Raw genomic sequence first — 15,740 nt, 5'->3', positions numbered from 1 at the left:
GTTATTGAGATCATGTCTGCAACTTCTATTTCAATTAATTGTGTTCCTCACGATAACACTCTTAGCTTTCCATATTCGTTTTTTCGACTCACATCTCTTCTTTTCAGATGTGGACTGGAACTGCAGCATATGTTAAGATCATTACATTTCGACCTGTGTTGAATTTAATGATTCGAAATACCAATATTGTCTTGTATTGTTAAAGCGATATAATACTCTCCTTGGCTCTATCTAAGAGTGGCACTTACATCAACGAAACTTAAAATCTCCATATCCTCGGTATCACCAAAGTTTCTTGGATCATACTTTTGTGCCCTAATTTCAATGGACGATGCTTTAATAAAATAGCCGTCATACTAGCGCCTAATTAAAAGGTTTGTAGGTGATCGTATTCAATTATTCTGAAAAACTTTAAATATTACTAACAATATTTTGCATGTGATGAAATAGTTTCTTTTCAAAATCTAATTTTACTAACGATATTTTTAGTCGAAAACCAATGTTTTTATTAAATTAATTTAAAGTCAATGTCTTCTATTATTCACGAAACATTGAAAACCGAACATCAATTTTTAACAATCTTGCGTAGAGATTTTAAGTTTTTGTGAAAAAAACTGATTGTTGGACTTTTATACAAAATTTACTGAATGTCGAAAACAATATTTTGTGTGAAATAAAAGTTTGAAGCCAATATTTTTAAATTATGAAAAGATATTTGAGTCAAAAGTAAATTTTTACTAAGTTGTATTGTGTTTGGAATTTTATTTTTACAATTTGTATGTAAATTTAATTTTTCTCAAAATTTTAACGATTTTTAAAAACAATATTTAATAGAAAATAAAACTAGTTTAAGGCCATAACTTCACATTTTTAAAATATATTTGAGTCGAACATTACTTAAGCATCAATTTTTAATATCTCTTAGTAATATTTTGTTTAGGTCCTTATTTTTTATAAAAAAAACTACTTTTTTTTATTTTTCTCAAAATTAAACTGACTAATGAAAGCAATATTTTTTATTAGATAAAATTAATTTAAATACAATATCTCAAATGTTTTAAAAGATATTAGATTCGAAAATCAACTTTTGCCAACTTTAAGTAATATATTGTTTAGGTTTTTATTTTTTATAAAATAAACTTTTAGTTCGATTATTTTCAAAATTTCGTAGTACCCGTAGCATGATGGTTAGTGCGTTGGACTGTCATGCAAGAGGTCTTGGGTTCAATCCCTGCCTGTGCTGTGCAACCTTAATTTTAAAGAAAATAATTTTCGCGGGTACTGCCTCTTGCGAGGAATTGACAAATCCTTTAAGAGTAATTCTTGTCATGAAAAAGTGCTTTCTCAAACTAGCCGTTCGGATTCGGCCTTAAATTGTAGGTCCCTTCCATTTCTGACAACAGTACTCGCACACTAGGCCCTGGTTCACAACGGACTGTTGCGCCACCCCATTTGATTTTGATTTTCAAAATTTCACTAGGTGTTAAAAACGTTATTTTTGTTGCACAAAATAATTTTGGAGACAAAATCATTTTTTGTTTCGTAAAATATACGGGGTGACAAATATTTTGGGTCAGTATTTTTGATCTATAAAAAAAATTTGTTATATTTTTTTTCCAAAAATATATTTGTTTAGTATCACGTTACAATGTATTAAAGTCTCTAGCGTTATTGGTTCCTGAAATATTATTGGGTCAGCAAAATGTTCGTTATTTTTTAAATTGTTACCATAGCAAAACCACTCACGCAATTTTTCAATTTTTTTGAGAGTCCTTTCTGCATCTTTCTGCATTATTATTTGTGTAACAAGATTTATTTTAAGTTGATATCTCAACTGGTTCTTGAGCTATGGAAAACGAAAAAAGCTTTACGAACGTACGGAACGTACGTACATGCACATGTACGGACATATCTCTAAAAATCTTTTTTTTTCTACTCTAGGGAGCTTCATTACCGGACCGATACAATAACTTACTATGGGAAGTTAAAAATATAAAAAACTAGCGAACCCGACAGACTATGTCCTGGCAAAAAGATTTGTAATGTGTCAGTTTTTTGTGCCTATGTATTTTATAGTCGTGGCTAAAAATGCTCCTGAACAAAACCGTCACCCTGGTGATAGGGCGTTGTGAATACAAAATAATTAAATGAAACATATATAGGGATTTAAAAATAAGTCATCGCTTTATTGTCAATGATGTGAATCATAATTTTAATGATAGAAATCAGTTTTATTACCATTAGTACAGCTTTGTGATATACGATGTTTTTTATTTAATTACTTGGCAAACAAATCTGATGGTTTTCCAACACAGGAACATGCAACATACAATTAAACATGTGATTAAAATGGGTTTTCTAGATCATTACCACAAATACTTAATGATTGGCCCTGGGACTTGTGTATGTTCATAGCAAAAGCAAGCCGCAAATGGCACATCAGTCGGAATCATTGGGATGCGCGGTATGAAAACATATTCTCCTTTAAACTTTCCTTTAAGAAAATTTGCTTCTATCAGTTTGTTTAGTAATTTTTTTTATCGCTAACCGTGTACCGTTGCAAAGACGCCGTTGGTTGATATTTAGCCACATTATAATTATTGATCCAACCTTTAATTCAAGATTGTGAGGTGGCAATCCTGGCAAATCCAGCAAGTTTAAAAACTCCGTTGGATAGTTGACTACATCATCTTGGTTAATAGCAGAATCAAGTGATTTATATATCCTCGATTAGCCTGTAATTTGTTATTTATTTAATTCGTTAAAATCTAACGTTAACAATATTTAAAAAAATTCTTATAATCTAATAATATCTAATATCATGATTTATATTTATTATACAATATTGTTAAAAAACATAAGTTTAAATTGTTTGCATTTTATATTATCATTTACAGATTCTAAACAAAAATGAAATTCGTTATAAATTGTTATTAACTGATTGAGAGGGCTACATACACCATAGTTTGATCTGCTAAATATTTAAATAATAGGTTGCTGTCGCCTTAAACTTGCAGGACTGAAACTGAAATTGAATTTACTTAGAACTGATGGTAATGATATCGAACCATTAATAATCCCAACAATAAAACAAAATTGTAAATACTTTCTGTGGTTAGTCAAAGAAGGGAGGCTGATCAAAGCTAGTCTTTGAGAATAAGGAGGAAATAGATTTTCCCTTGCCCATGGAAGAGACCGAAGACAGAAACGCGGAAACCTTTTTTGGATCGCTTCAATCCTTGAAACATGTATTGAGTAATAAGGTGACCATACCACACAGCCGTATTCTAAAATTGGTCTAACAAACGAAATAAATAGAAGTTTAAGAACATAAGGATCCCGAAAATCACGACCGAATCTTTTAATGAATCCAAGAACCCTATTGGCTTTTTTAATTATATAACTTAAATGATCATTAAATGATAATTTGGGATCTAGAATAATACCTAAGTCAGAAAACATAGAAACTTTACATAACGGACAAGAATCAAACATATAGTCGTACAAAAACGGAATTTTTTTACGTGTAAAACTCATAGTTTTACATTTGTCAACATTTAAAACAAGTCGGTTTTTATTGCACCATTCCCTAAATATTGTTAAGTCTTCTTGTAATAATAAACAGTCAGAGGAGGATTTTATACTTTTGAAAAGCTTAATGTCATCAGCATAAATAAGGACAGACGAGTTTTTTAAGTTTGAAACCAAGTCGTTAATAAATAAAACAAATAAAATAGGACCTAGGTGGCTGCCCTGAGGGACGCCAGAATTGACAACAAATTGAATTGAACTTTCATTACGAAACAAAACAGAATAACGACGATTTTTTAAGTATGAAGAAATCCAATTTATAAAATTGTTGTTAAATCCTAGATGGTATAATTTTAGAATTAGTGTATTGTGACATAACTTGTCAAAGGCTTTACTAAAGTCAGTAAATACGCAATCAACTTGCCCGCGTTTTTCAAATACATCTAGACAAAAGGACACGAAGTTAAATAAATTAGTTACAGTGGATCTCTTTTTGACAAGGCCATGCTGGCTATCACAAATAAGAGAACTACAATGAAAAGAAAGAACATTACTCACAATTGACTCAAACAGTTTAGGTATCACAGATAGTTTCGAAATGGGCCTATAGTTCATTATTTCATTCTTTGGGCCTTTTTTGTGTATGGGAATAATAAATGAACTTTTCCAGATAACAGGAAAAATTGAACTTTTTAAGGATGCATCGAAGAGAACACATAACGGATATGACAAATAAGAAGCACATTTTTTTAATATATAAGATGGAACACCATCGGGGCCTGGAGTAAAGCACTCATCGAGTTTTAAAATATGTTGAGCAACTGTGTCTTCACTTATTTCAAAATTAATTGCGTTTAAATGAGTAAAGCTGTCAGAAGAAGATTTAATACCATGTTCTATTTTACAAATGTAATCGGCATATAGAATGTTAGAATAATCAGAAAAGAGTTGTTTTAGAATTAAGAAAGTTCTGTAATCATCGTCAGTTCTAGTTATGTTATATTTTACCCAAGCTTTGTTCCTTTTATTTTTTAAGTTTTTAATACGCGTATCAAACCATGGTGGTGCATTTGAAGCAAAACGTGATCTTTTTAAAGGAATAGTTTCGTAAAAGCAGTTAAAAAGAGTTCTATAAAAATTATTACACATATCCTCAATATTACAATTACAAAATAATTGATTCCAATTTACAGTTATTAACATATCAAAAAGATCTACAAAATTACATTTAGAAAAGTCAAATTCAAGTTTGTTGTTATTATTGTTATTGTAAGGAGAAGACATGTTTAAACCTAGTGAAATATCTAATGCAGGATGATGTCGATCTTCGTCTATTAGTTTTACAGTAGCAGGTAAAACAGCAATTTCGTTGTTAATTGTATCGACGAAAAACACTAAGTCAAGAATTTTTCCAAAACGAATTCCATTGAATTGACTTAAACCACACGATGACATACCATCTATACATGTTAGTTCATTAAGGCTGGACGCATTTATTGGGACATGGAAGTTGTCGTCATCAATTTTTGTCCAGTTAAGGTTTGGTAGATTAAAGTCACCTACGATCAAAATTTCATCTTCGGGTTCCATAAGTACTTAAATGCAGATTTCAACTTGATTTTGATACATAGAGCTTCGACACCTGTGGCTCGAAAGTCATCTATCAGGTAACACGTAAGTGAGGTCTTGATGGCAAAAAGAATTCCTCCTCCGACAACATTAGAGTCTTCTTCATCATGTCGATCACGTCTGAAAATTTGATAAGATGCATCAAAAAGCTCCGAGTCAAGAATAGAAAAGTTCAGCCAAGTTTCTGTTAGTATAATGACATCGTGGGGAAGGTTGTTTACATTTTTATAGACCATATTAGTTTTTGTCCGAAGTCCATTTACATTTTGGTAGTAGACTAATATTTGTTTAAGCTGCTCAGATGTTGATTCAACTTTGTCTGAATTTGACGAAAATCTTGAATATTAAAATTTAATTTATTTACATCTACGTTTTCTGCAGATAATATAGCACGTTCGCTCAACCAATCACGGTTTCTGTACTTTTGAGAAACATATGGAAATACTTTCGGAATAAATTCATCTTTTGATTGCGTTAACTGACAAAAGCTATGAGGAAAAATAATGCAGCCAATTAACATGTCTTCAGGAAATTTGCCGTTAGGTATGCAACGAGTTGCTCAGAGAATAAGTTGCCAGATTGGTCATTTTACAACTCGACACGCATTTGCATGCTTAAATGAAGTACTTTGACATGTTTCCACAAATTGAAGGACTTTAGACATGCATTGATTTCATAAACTGGCGTTGATAGTGGAATCACTGATTTCGAAAAGGTGATGGAAAATTGTATTCGCTAAAATAATTATGAGTAACTGCAATGATACAGACCTTGAAAGTTGGCAAAAAATATTCCAGAACAAAATTTTCTGCCCCAAATGAAGTCATTTGAAAGCAATTCTTATATTGTTGAATTTGTGTCAAAAAGTGTATGGAATCTGTTCCCATTGCTGAAACCAATTAGTTCAATGGCTCTGGTGGTGGATGCAATGATATCAATTTCACTTAACCATTTGCGTAACACAATCCATTGGCTTCGTTTTGTATTTCAATGCCTTACAGTGTGAGCAAACCGAGATCATAGAACCAATAACAAGACATTGCTAGTTACTGTAGTCAATTAAAACATCGCAACTGAAAGCAGCTGGAATCAAACTTGAGTGAACATTAGTTGAATGTCGCGCTCGATCTTTACGCGTTTGTTATATCCGAATTCTTTCACGTTCAATTTGGTCTCCACGTTCTTGTGAAGTACAATTGGATCGGTAATTAGCTTGTTTTGTAGCAGCTCGGGTTCTTCTACCTAAATTGCTTCTTCTTATAGGAGGCATATGAAATATAAATTATTTTGTCACTTTACACTAACTTAACAAACACTAACACTCTGCACAAAACACGATATATATAAAACCATCATACAATTTATGGTTAGGTGATATTTTGTGTTTCAATTGCGCCTTTAATGCACGTTTTTGGTTGTCCTTAGCATTTTTAAGATGGCATGTGCTAAGAACCTGATGTGGTAGCTAAAGGGTTTTAATATAATATTGCAGAATTTAGAAGTGTTGCCCAGGCGTCAGTCAATTCATGTTGAATTGCCAGAATAATGGCTCATTAAAATAGAGTTGCCAAATTAAAAATTACATAACTATAAAAAAAACAACCGGTTGGTATTGTTGTGTCTGACAGATGTCGTTCAGCAAAGAAAGAAGACTTTCTCCTTGTGGCAGCCATGACACCCTTTTCCGCCGCTGCCATCTGTCACCTTTGCTTTTCATCATCGTGAGTCGTGGCCACCTGTGTTATATCATCAACCAATCTTCTTCATTAACTCTTTCATTAGTTTTCTTGTACATTATTAAAGGGTGTCCCAAAATTAACGCAAGATTTGAATTAAATAGAAAACGCTGTTTTTAGTCTTTTGATTGTTATATTTTTATTGACTCGTAAAGTAGATAGGATAGGGTTATGTATGAAATAACACATCGGACAAATGGTCTCCACGGCTTTGCATGCACATGCGCACTCTTTTGTTGAAATTTTCCATGACCATTCTGCATAAATGTGGCTGAATTTCGTTGATGCTGCGTTGAATCTCCTCCTTTAATGCACGGGTGGTTGTGGGCTTGTTGACATAGACTTGTGATTTCAAATAACCCCATAAAAAGAAGTGTAATGGTGTTAAATCACACGATCTAGGAGGCTAATTTTGATCACCGAAACGAGAGAGTACACGACCTGGAAATGTCTCATGCAGTAATTGAATTGTTTCACGGGCTGTATGACATGTGGCACCGTCTTGTTGAAACCACATATTGGACACATCAATATCATCCAATTTTGGCAGAAAGAACTGTGTAATCATGTCGCGATATCGAGCACCAGTAACAGTCTCTGCTTGACCAGCATCATTTTCAAAAAAATATGGCCCAGTCACGCGTTGTGGATGCATTTGTTTTTCGACAATCACATGTGGGTTCTCCGAACCCCAAATGCGCTTATTTTTTTCGATTGACAAAGCCATCAAGATGAAAATGTGCTTCATCGCTTAGGATGATTTTGCTCGAAAAATTAGGGTCCATTTGTTGATGTTCAATAATCCATTCAACGAACTCTCTTCTCTGTCCATGGTCATTAGGCTTCAATTGTTGTGTTAATTGAATTTTGTAAGCATGAAGACACAGATCTTTGGTGAGTATACGCTGTAGAGAGGTTCTTGAAATTTGCAATTCTTGTCCACGACGTCGAATTGAGGTTCCTGGATTGTCAGCAACACTCTCACGCACTGCTTCGACATTCACATTTGAACGGCTTGTTTTTGGACGACCAGTGTGTTTGGCGTCTCCAACGGATCCAGTCTCCATGAATTTTTCAATTAATCTCTTCACAGTTGACGAAGTTAAAACACTATTCCAACCATATTTTGTATGAAATTTTCGAACTGCAGCCGCCAAGCCTTCACTATTTTTGAAATATTCCTTAATAATGAAGACACGTTGTTCTATCGTGTAACGCTCCATTTTTAATAACCCTATGCTGTTAGCTGTCAAATTGTTTTTTTTTTCAGGGTTGCCAACACTTCACTGCCCAAATGGCGGCAAATTCAAATCTTGCGTTAATTTTGGGGTCACCCTTGATATTATATTTTATAAGTATTAAAGTTTAAACAATAAACATTGAATCAAATATAAAACCTGCGTAGGCTCATAAGGTATAAAGAAGCTTTAATAAATTAATTAATATTTGATTATCGTTTATTGGTAGTGTCAGGGTATTTAAAATTATATTCTAATATTCATTAATATTCCTCCAACTCTCCAACAAATTCATTTAAAATGTACACACATAGATAAAATGAGTAATACGTTAGGTTGGAAGTCCCTGAACGACACACTTCTGATTGTAAGCGCCTTAAAAGACACGATTTAGACTTGTGCTTTGAATTAAAAATATTTATGTTCCTTCTGTTTTTTTTGTTTGTCCTTTCTTATTCCGTTGATATCTGTGTACGTATTCGTATAACTTTCTCTTCTAAATGACAAAATTCGTCCTCATCACAGTAATGAATAATTTGCTGACAGAAAAATGATTTATAGGAATCGTACACACGCTAAGCACCCTCACCTCCTTCCCCGCACCACCTAAGCTTCAAGAACTCCCGCACATGATATAATATGTAATGTGTACAGAACATTGAAAACATTTTTCAAATTCTTAAGCTGCGATTATTCATCACATGGAGGATATTGTATTTTTCAGATTGACAGCACAAATATAAAGTAAAAATACAAAAATAAAACAACAACAACAACAAAGTATTTATAAATAAAAGAAGAATAAAAAACACAATTTCAAAACATGACACATTTTCATATTTCATATAGAATTAATCTGTTGGGTTCGTTAGATAAACTTTGTGTACTCGTACTCGTATTTTCAAAAAGATTTAAGTACGTTCGAGTTCGAGTTGGTGTTATGTGTTTTTTCGTTTTTTCTCCTGTTTTTAATAAAACGTATTTTTGTACGAACGTATGCAGATTCGGTTCTATGATTTAGGAAACATCTCTGATGTTGTTATAAATAAAATAACGTGTTTTTAGTCCTTAGGCTGTGGTTGTACTCGCAGTAGTTATTGAGGTTTGTAAAGCTGTTACTGTTATGAAAATCATTTTATACATAATTTGCAATCAATCAAAAATACATTTTTAATTTGTATTCTCGGAATTACCGTTTAAATTTTTGTTTCATAAGCTACCACACTCTGATTCTTGATTGATTTATGTTTATAGTGCAGAAAAGAATATAAATACAAATAGTTAACATGAATTCGCTATTTGCTGTTAATTTATTAAAAGTTTTCAATAACAACAAATTTTAAGCTTTCAAAGGTGATTAAAGTGATAATGTTGAAGATTAATTTGTCAAGTGAGAGTTATTTAATTAAAACGTGACTTACCACACCAAATACTTCAATTTAAAATGCTAATAACGATTTCTAATGACTACCTTCAGTACTTGACCAAACTTTTACTTAAGACCTATAAACATTTCTCTATTTCAGACCTCTGGTATGACATTCCAACGCACTTTTTTTAAATTCAATTTTTATTAATTCAATCTCAAACCTATCTTAAAGCTAGACAAAAATTCATAAAACTGACCTAACTAACAAAAACTAACAACTAACTTACTGGTTCCATACGAACACTTTAAGTTAAACAATTATACTTAATGCTAATGCCATTCGGCTCTAAGATCTATTTAACTTAAGTTCCATTTTATTTAATTTTTTATTCATAAGAACATCAAAAAAACTTATATCAAAATCCTTTTTTATTTTTACTTAAAATAAGGTCCGTAATATAAAACTTACAGCTTACTTAAACTACCTATTATACCTATAAACTACTTAAAACAAGAACAACCACAGCAGCAAATCTAACTATCTAACGTTTTTTGTTTTTTCATATTTTGTTGTCTTTATTTTTCTACTTAAAACTAAACAAGTATATAAGCCGGCCAAGACTTAAAACCCCATCCCGACTACCCACTATCAAGTGCAGATTAAAGCCACCAAAAACTAGTTCTACTGTGTCACCCTATCAGTTCGCTCCCGTTCGGAAACAGCCCTACTGACCTGAAGGAGCTCTGCTCCGCCTTGTGCCATGACGTCCCGATTGTAAAGGAGTCGCCTATCCACGGTTCTTCGTCTGACGTGGTAGATTAACGGAACTGCCAATCTATCCTGTATCAGACCGCATCTATCTAAAAAGAGGAGTGCCTCTGGTGGAATGAAGCCGCTCTATCGTCAACTCCCTAAATACTCGTCGTTCGGATAGAAACCCACGAAAATTAAATTATTAGTCGAAGACATAGCTCTTGCAATGGAACGAGTTTTATCACGAAATTGTCAATTCTGTTGATTTGATCCCCGTTGTATAGGACCTCGTTGGAATAGTAATGCACATAAGAAGACTCGGCTGTTCGATATAAGCCGGTACAGCGTCGTAAACACTGCCCTTCGAACACCCGAAACTTCTCCATCTGGGAAGGGTCAACGTTGAACAACACAGGACAACCATAAAAGATCATCGGCCGTATATGAGGACCATGGAGCAAATTACCTTCACTCTGTGGTCAAGCCGACTGCTGTTAAAACAGCCGTTTCGTCATAGCGAAGGCTCATCTGGCCCTCGTTTGAGCAGCATTTATATGTCTGTCGAAATATAAATACTGATCTAACCAGATAACGATGTACTTCACAACACTTTTGCTCACCAACCGCTGCCCGTAAAGATCAACGATGACCATCTTGCGCCAATTCTTGCACGTATCCCTCGTGGCCCTAGCGAACGGAATCTGGAACAGAATTGTCTCCGACTTCTGGACATTTATTTTCAGTTTCCACTCGTCCCAATATCGCTGAATCTTGTCAAAATCACGCTTCCAGAGAATTCTAATAACCTCAATCTTTCGGGCCGATCTGTACGCAATTAGATCGTCGGCGTACGATATTGCCTTTGTAAGACTACCTTTTAGATCGCTGGTGTTAATACTGAAGAGAATCGGCGAATTCACCGCTCCCTGTTGAAGACCATTTTTAACTGAGAATGTTGTGGTAGAAGTTACATTGCCACTTTTGACAACAAACTTTCTACTGTTAAGCATATCATAAAGTATATACAACAATGGCTTGCTTATGCCAAGCCTGCTCAGTTTTAGGTAAACACCCTCTAACCATACGGTGTCAAAGGCCTTTTCCAAATCAAACAGAACAGCACCTGTGTATTGTTGCTTTGATTTATTCCATTGGATATCAGAAACGAGTTTAGACGCAACATGAATTGTGTCATGAACGGTCTTGAAACCGAATTGTTTATCCGTAATTATTTTGTTATCCGCAGCCCACTTAGTCAGAGCCCTATTGATGATCTTTTCGAAAACTTTGCTCATTCTCGGAAGAACTCTTATCGACCGAAGATTTGACGGGTTAGATTTGTCCTTTCCCTATTTCGGAAGAGGATGAACCACCGCTGTCTTTGAATGCACTGATTAATATGCATTATTCAGTGCATTATTGAAGAGTGTGGTATAAATGTCAATTGCTTCCATCGGTAAATGTCTTAGTACAACGTAGGATATACCATCGACACCTGCTGACTTTTTATTTTTTATTGAATTGAAGATGAGCTGAAGCTCAACCTTCGTTAATAACAAGGGACTTGGTCCCGTTTGCTCATCATTGCCTTCATTGAACTTCATAAAACCGCAATTCTCAGATCGACATTGAGTCACATCATTCTGAAAATAAAAGTTATTAAGTAGAGCTCTGTTTTCCAGGTCGTGGTTGAGGCCAATGCTAACATTCACCTTGTACACTTGCTGGAAAGCAGCTCCTACCGCCTCCACTTTTTCCTTCGGATCTTCAATTAAAAAAAAGCATTATCAAAGATGGTTTCTTCTGGATCTATTTGCATTGTCCTAAATACGACAGTACAACGCACTTTGTATAATGCCCTGGGCACCGCTTTTTGATGGTTATTATTTATATTCGTGACTATCTTATCAAATAGGTTAGGTTGATAGGCTTGCGATTGGTGACGTTATCGTTATTAAGTGTGATGATAGTATTAAACTTCCTTACAAAAAAATGATAAAATGAAAAAGTGGAGAGACTCATCAAGTGGCTAAGAGAAATTAATTTAAAATTCGGGAACTCATTCTTCGAAAAGAAAGATAGAAGAAAATGGACGTGGATCTCACCGAATAAAAAGACTTAAAGTGAAATTAACCTCAACTTCATACACAAAATTGAAACTATGCAAGACATACATATGTGAGTGTCCCTAGTAATACAAATTTTGACAGCAATCACAGACTGGTAAGAAAGAAGATAAAAGTTGACCATAAAACATTAAGACAAAACTTTTGTCTCCCTTAACCAGCTCCTGATCAAAAAACAATTTGTTAAAAAGACTACAGCAAACATCTTAATAATGAACTCAAAGACTTCCAAAAAAAAAATATCGGTCGAAACCAAAGCTCTTAGTTTTAGAAGAGAAACATAAAGAACAAAACCATTTCTTCTAAAATAACTATTGATATTTGTGATTGAAAGCAAAAACCGTTATTACTGAACTGAAAATATATTAAAGAAAACGCAACTAAATTAAAAAAAGAAGACACTGCTTTGATCAGGGAGTCTTAAGAGTTGGCAAGATTGAGTGAATTAGAAATGCAACCTGCATCTACTACACCATCCGTTTTCGAGCTCCAAGTTGGGTGAGGTGACTTTTGACTTGTGTGCGCCACCTTATACGCGGTCTTCCTCTACTGAGCTGTCCTGCGGGTGTAGTTTCGAAGAACTAATCAGGCCGGAGCATTAGTTTCCATGCGATCTACGTAACCCAGCCATCTTAGTCGTTGGACTTTTATCCTTCTAAGTCTACCTCGCTGTACAGCCCATACAGCTTGTCAATTCATCTTCTTCTCCACTCCCTTTCGAAGCATTCGGGGCCGAAGATCACATAAAGAACTCTTCTCTCGAACCGACCCAAGGTGCTTTCATCCGCTTTTTCACCGTATAGCTGGACGGGGATGATAAGGGTCTTTATAGCGACACTTAAGTCCTTCGAGAGAGGACTTTACTGTAATAATACTTATTAATACTCAATACTATGTAATGATATAGTAGTATTATATATTACTATTACTATTGCTTTACTTATGTATGTAACAAGATTATGAATAAAGCCATTCTTACATTTAACCTCTAGCTTATCACATTTACGCCTCAATTGCTTTCTTATTCCAAAGAAACAGCGGTTATCAAGAGTTATTCTATGTTTGATCTCAGCGCTGGTGTTGTTTTCTGCGTTTACAACGTGGCCTAGGTAGACGAAGTCCTTGACTACCTCAAAGTTACATCTGTTGGTGTTAAAGTTTTGACCAAGACGTCGGTGTTTTATGTCCTTTCTTGACGACAGCATATACTTTGTTTTGCCGTCATTAACCGTTAAGCCCATTTCTGCCGCCTCCGCATCAATACTCACAGAGCCCCATTGACATCACGCTGAGTTCTTCCGATTAAGTAAATGTCATCAGCATATGCTAGTAATTGGACAGACTTTTGGAAGATAGTGCCCCTAGTGTTGACGTGTGAGCTCTGCACTATTCTTTCAAACACGATATTAAAAAAATAGCATGACAGCGCATCACCTTGTATAAAACCCTTTTTTGACAACGTAAGGTTCTGTAAAGTTGTTTCCAAGCTTTATGGAGCAGCGTAAATTCTCCATGGTCATCCTGCACAAACGAACGTGTTTGACAGAAATGCCAAAATTAGACATGGCTCTATACAGCTCGTCCCTGTAGATGCTGTCATATGCGGCCATGAAATCGATGAAAAGATGGTGGGTGTCGATTTGGTTTTCTTGGGTTTTTTCTAGGATTTGCAGTAATGTGAATATTTGATCAACTGTGGACTTTCATGGTCTAAAACCACACTGATAAGGATCAATCAGGTTGTTGACGATAGGCTTTAGACGTTCATATATTCCTCTATAGTTTGCGCAGTTTAGAAGGTCTCATTTTGTCAGGATCGGGCAAACAATACTGAGGTTCCATTCATCGGGCATGCTTTCTTCTGACCATAACTAACAGTTAAATTGTTTCATGCTCGTAACCAACTTAGCATCAGCTGCTTTAAACAGCTCGGCAGTCAAGCCATCCGCTCCAGCGGCTTTGATATAGACTTTAGTTTTAGATATTGCAATCTTTACTAAGTCTAAGTCGGGAGGACGGGATTGTTGGCTTTCGTCGTCTATGTTGAATTGATTATCCTGCCTGACAGCGGAATTCGGTTTGTCTTCGCCGTTATACAGTCTGCAGGAGTGATCCTTCCATATCCTCAGCATTGACTGTGGTTCCGCTAGGATGTTTCCAGTTTCGTCTTTGCAGCCTTCTGTTCTAGGTTTATGTACCTGTGAATTTCGTTTCAACTATTCATAAAACTTTCGAACTTCATTCCTGCTTTTAAACCTCTCAACATTTTCGACCGCACGCTTCTCATGCCCTCATTTTTCCTTCTGAGAAGTCAGTGTTCCTCTCGCCATGAGCAGCTCTCGTAGCTGTTGTTTGGCTACATTTGCTAATCGACATTCCTCATCAAATCAAATGTTCATGGTTGGTGGCTGCTTGAAACCCAGCACATCCGAGGCGGCTTCTTTGATTGCATCTTGGCAATGTTTCCACTGGTGTTCGATACATTGTGTGGGCGGCAGAGAACTTCGAGAGAGGTTACTTGTTACTCGGTCGGAAAAGTTTGGCGATCAACAGCAATAGTAGCCGTTCGAAGTTGTTCCTCCTCCCAGCACCTCCCTGTTTTGCCTTGGGTCTGGAAATCCGAAAGTGCTAACTTTGCTACAATGAGGTAGTGGTCAGAGTCGATGTTGGCGCCTCGAAAAGTTTGGACATCCATGATGCTTTAAGCCTGTTTGGCGTCGGTCGATCGCAATATGGTCGATCTGGTTGACGGTAGATTGATCTGGATGTTTAGGTGTGGAACACCCGTACTGGCTACCATGACGTTTTGCCCCGCAGCAAAATCTATGAGCCTGAATCCGTTGTCGCAAGTGTTGTCGTGGATGATGTTGAAGATGAAGAGCTCGAAGAACATATCTTTGGTGTTGTCGTCTTTTTCTTCTGTGGGGACGAGCGCGCATATCAGGCTAATCTTGCCGAAATTAGCCTTGATGCGTATGGCCACGAGGTGCTCATTGATGGACGTATAGCTCAAGACTTCTTGCCTAAGTCTGGCTCCAATGACGAAGCCGCATCTAAATAAGCGCTGTTGGTTTTCGTGGTAGCAGTCACCATAGTAAATATCGCAGTTTTTCATCCTCTTTTTGCCTGTCCCATCCTATCGTATTTCATGGATGGCAGTGATGTCTACTTTATAGCAGTCTAGGGCCTCCGCTAATTCTTCGGCCGTGCGTGATCTGTTAAGTGACCTAATATTCCACGTGAATATCAAATTAAGTTGTCCTTAATTCTTTAGCTTAGGTTGTCAACAGTATAAATCCATTCGTATCCAAGGCTTGTTGGTGCTTCACAACTACGACGGCACAAACCCCAACCTGG

This window comes from Eupeodes corollae, chromosome 1 (genome assembly GCF_945859685.1).
Source record: "Eupeodes corollae chromosome 1, idEupCoro1.1, whole genome shotgun sequence".
Classification (NCBI taxonomy): Eukaryota; Metazoa; Arthropoda; class Insecta; order Diptera; family Syrphidae; genus Eupeodes; species Eupeodes corollae.
The sequence above is the reverse complement of the archived record's forward strand: the minus strand, read 5'-3'. Positions refer to the sequence as shown.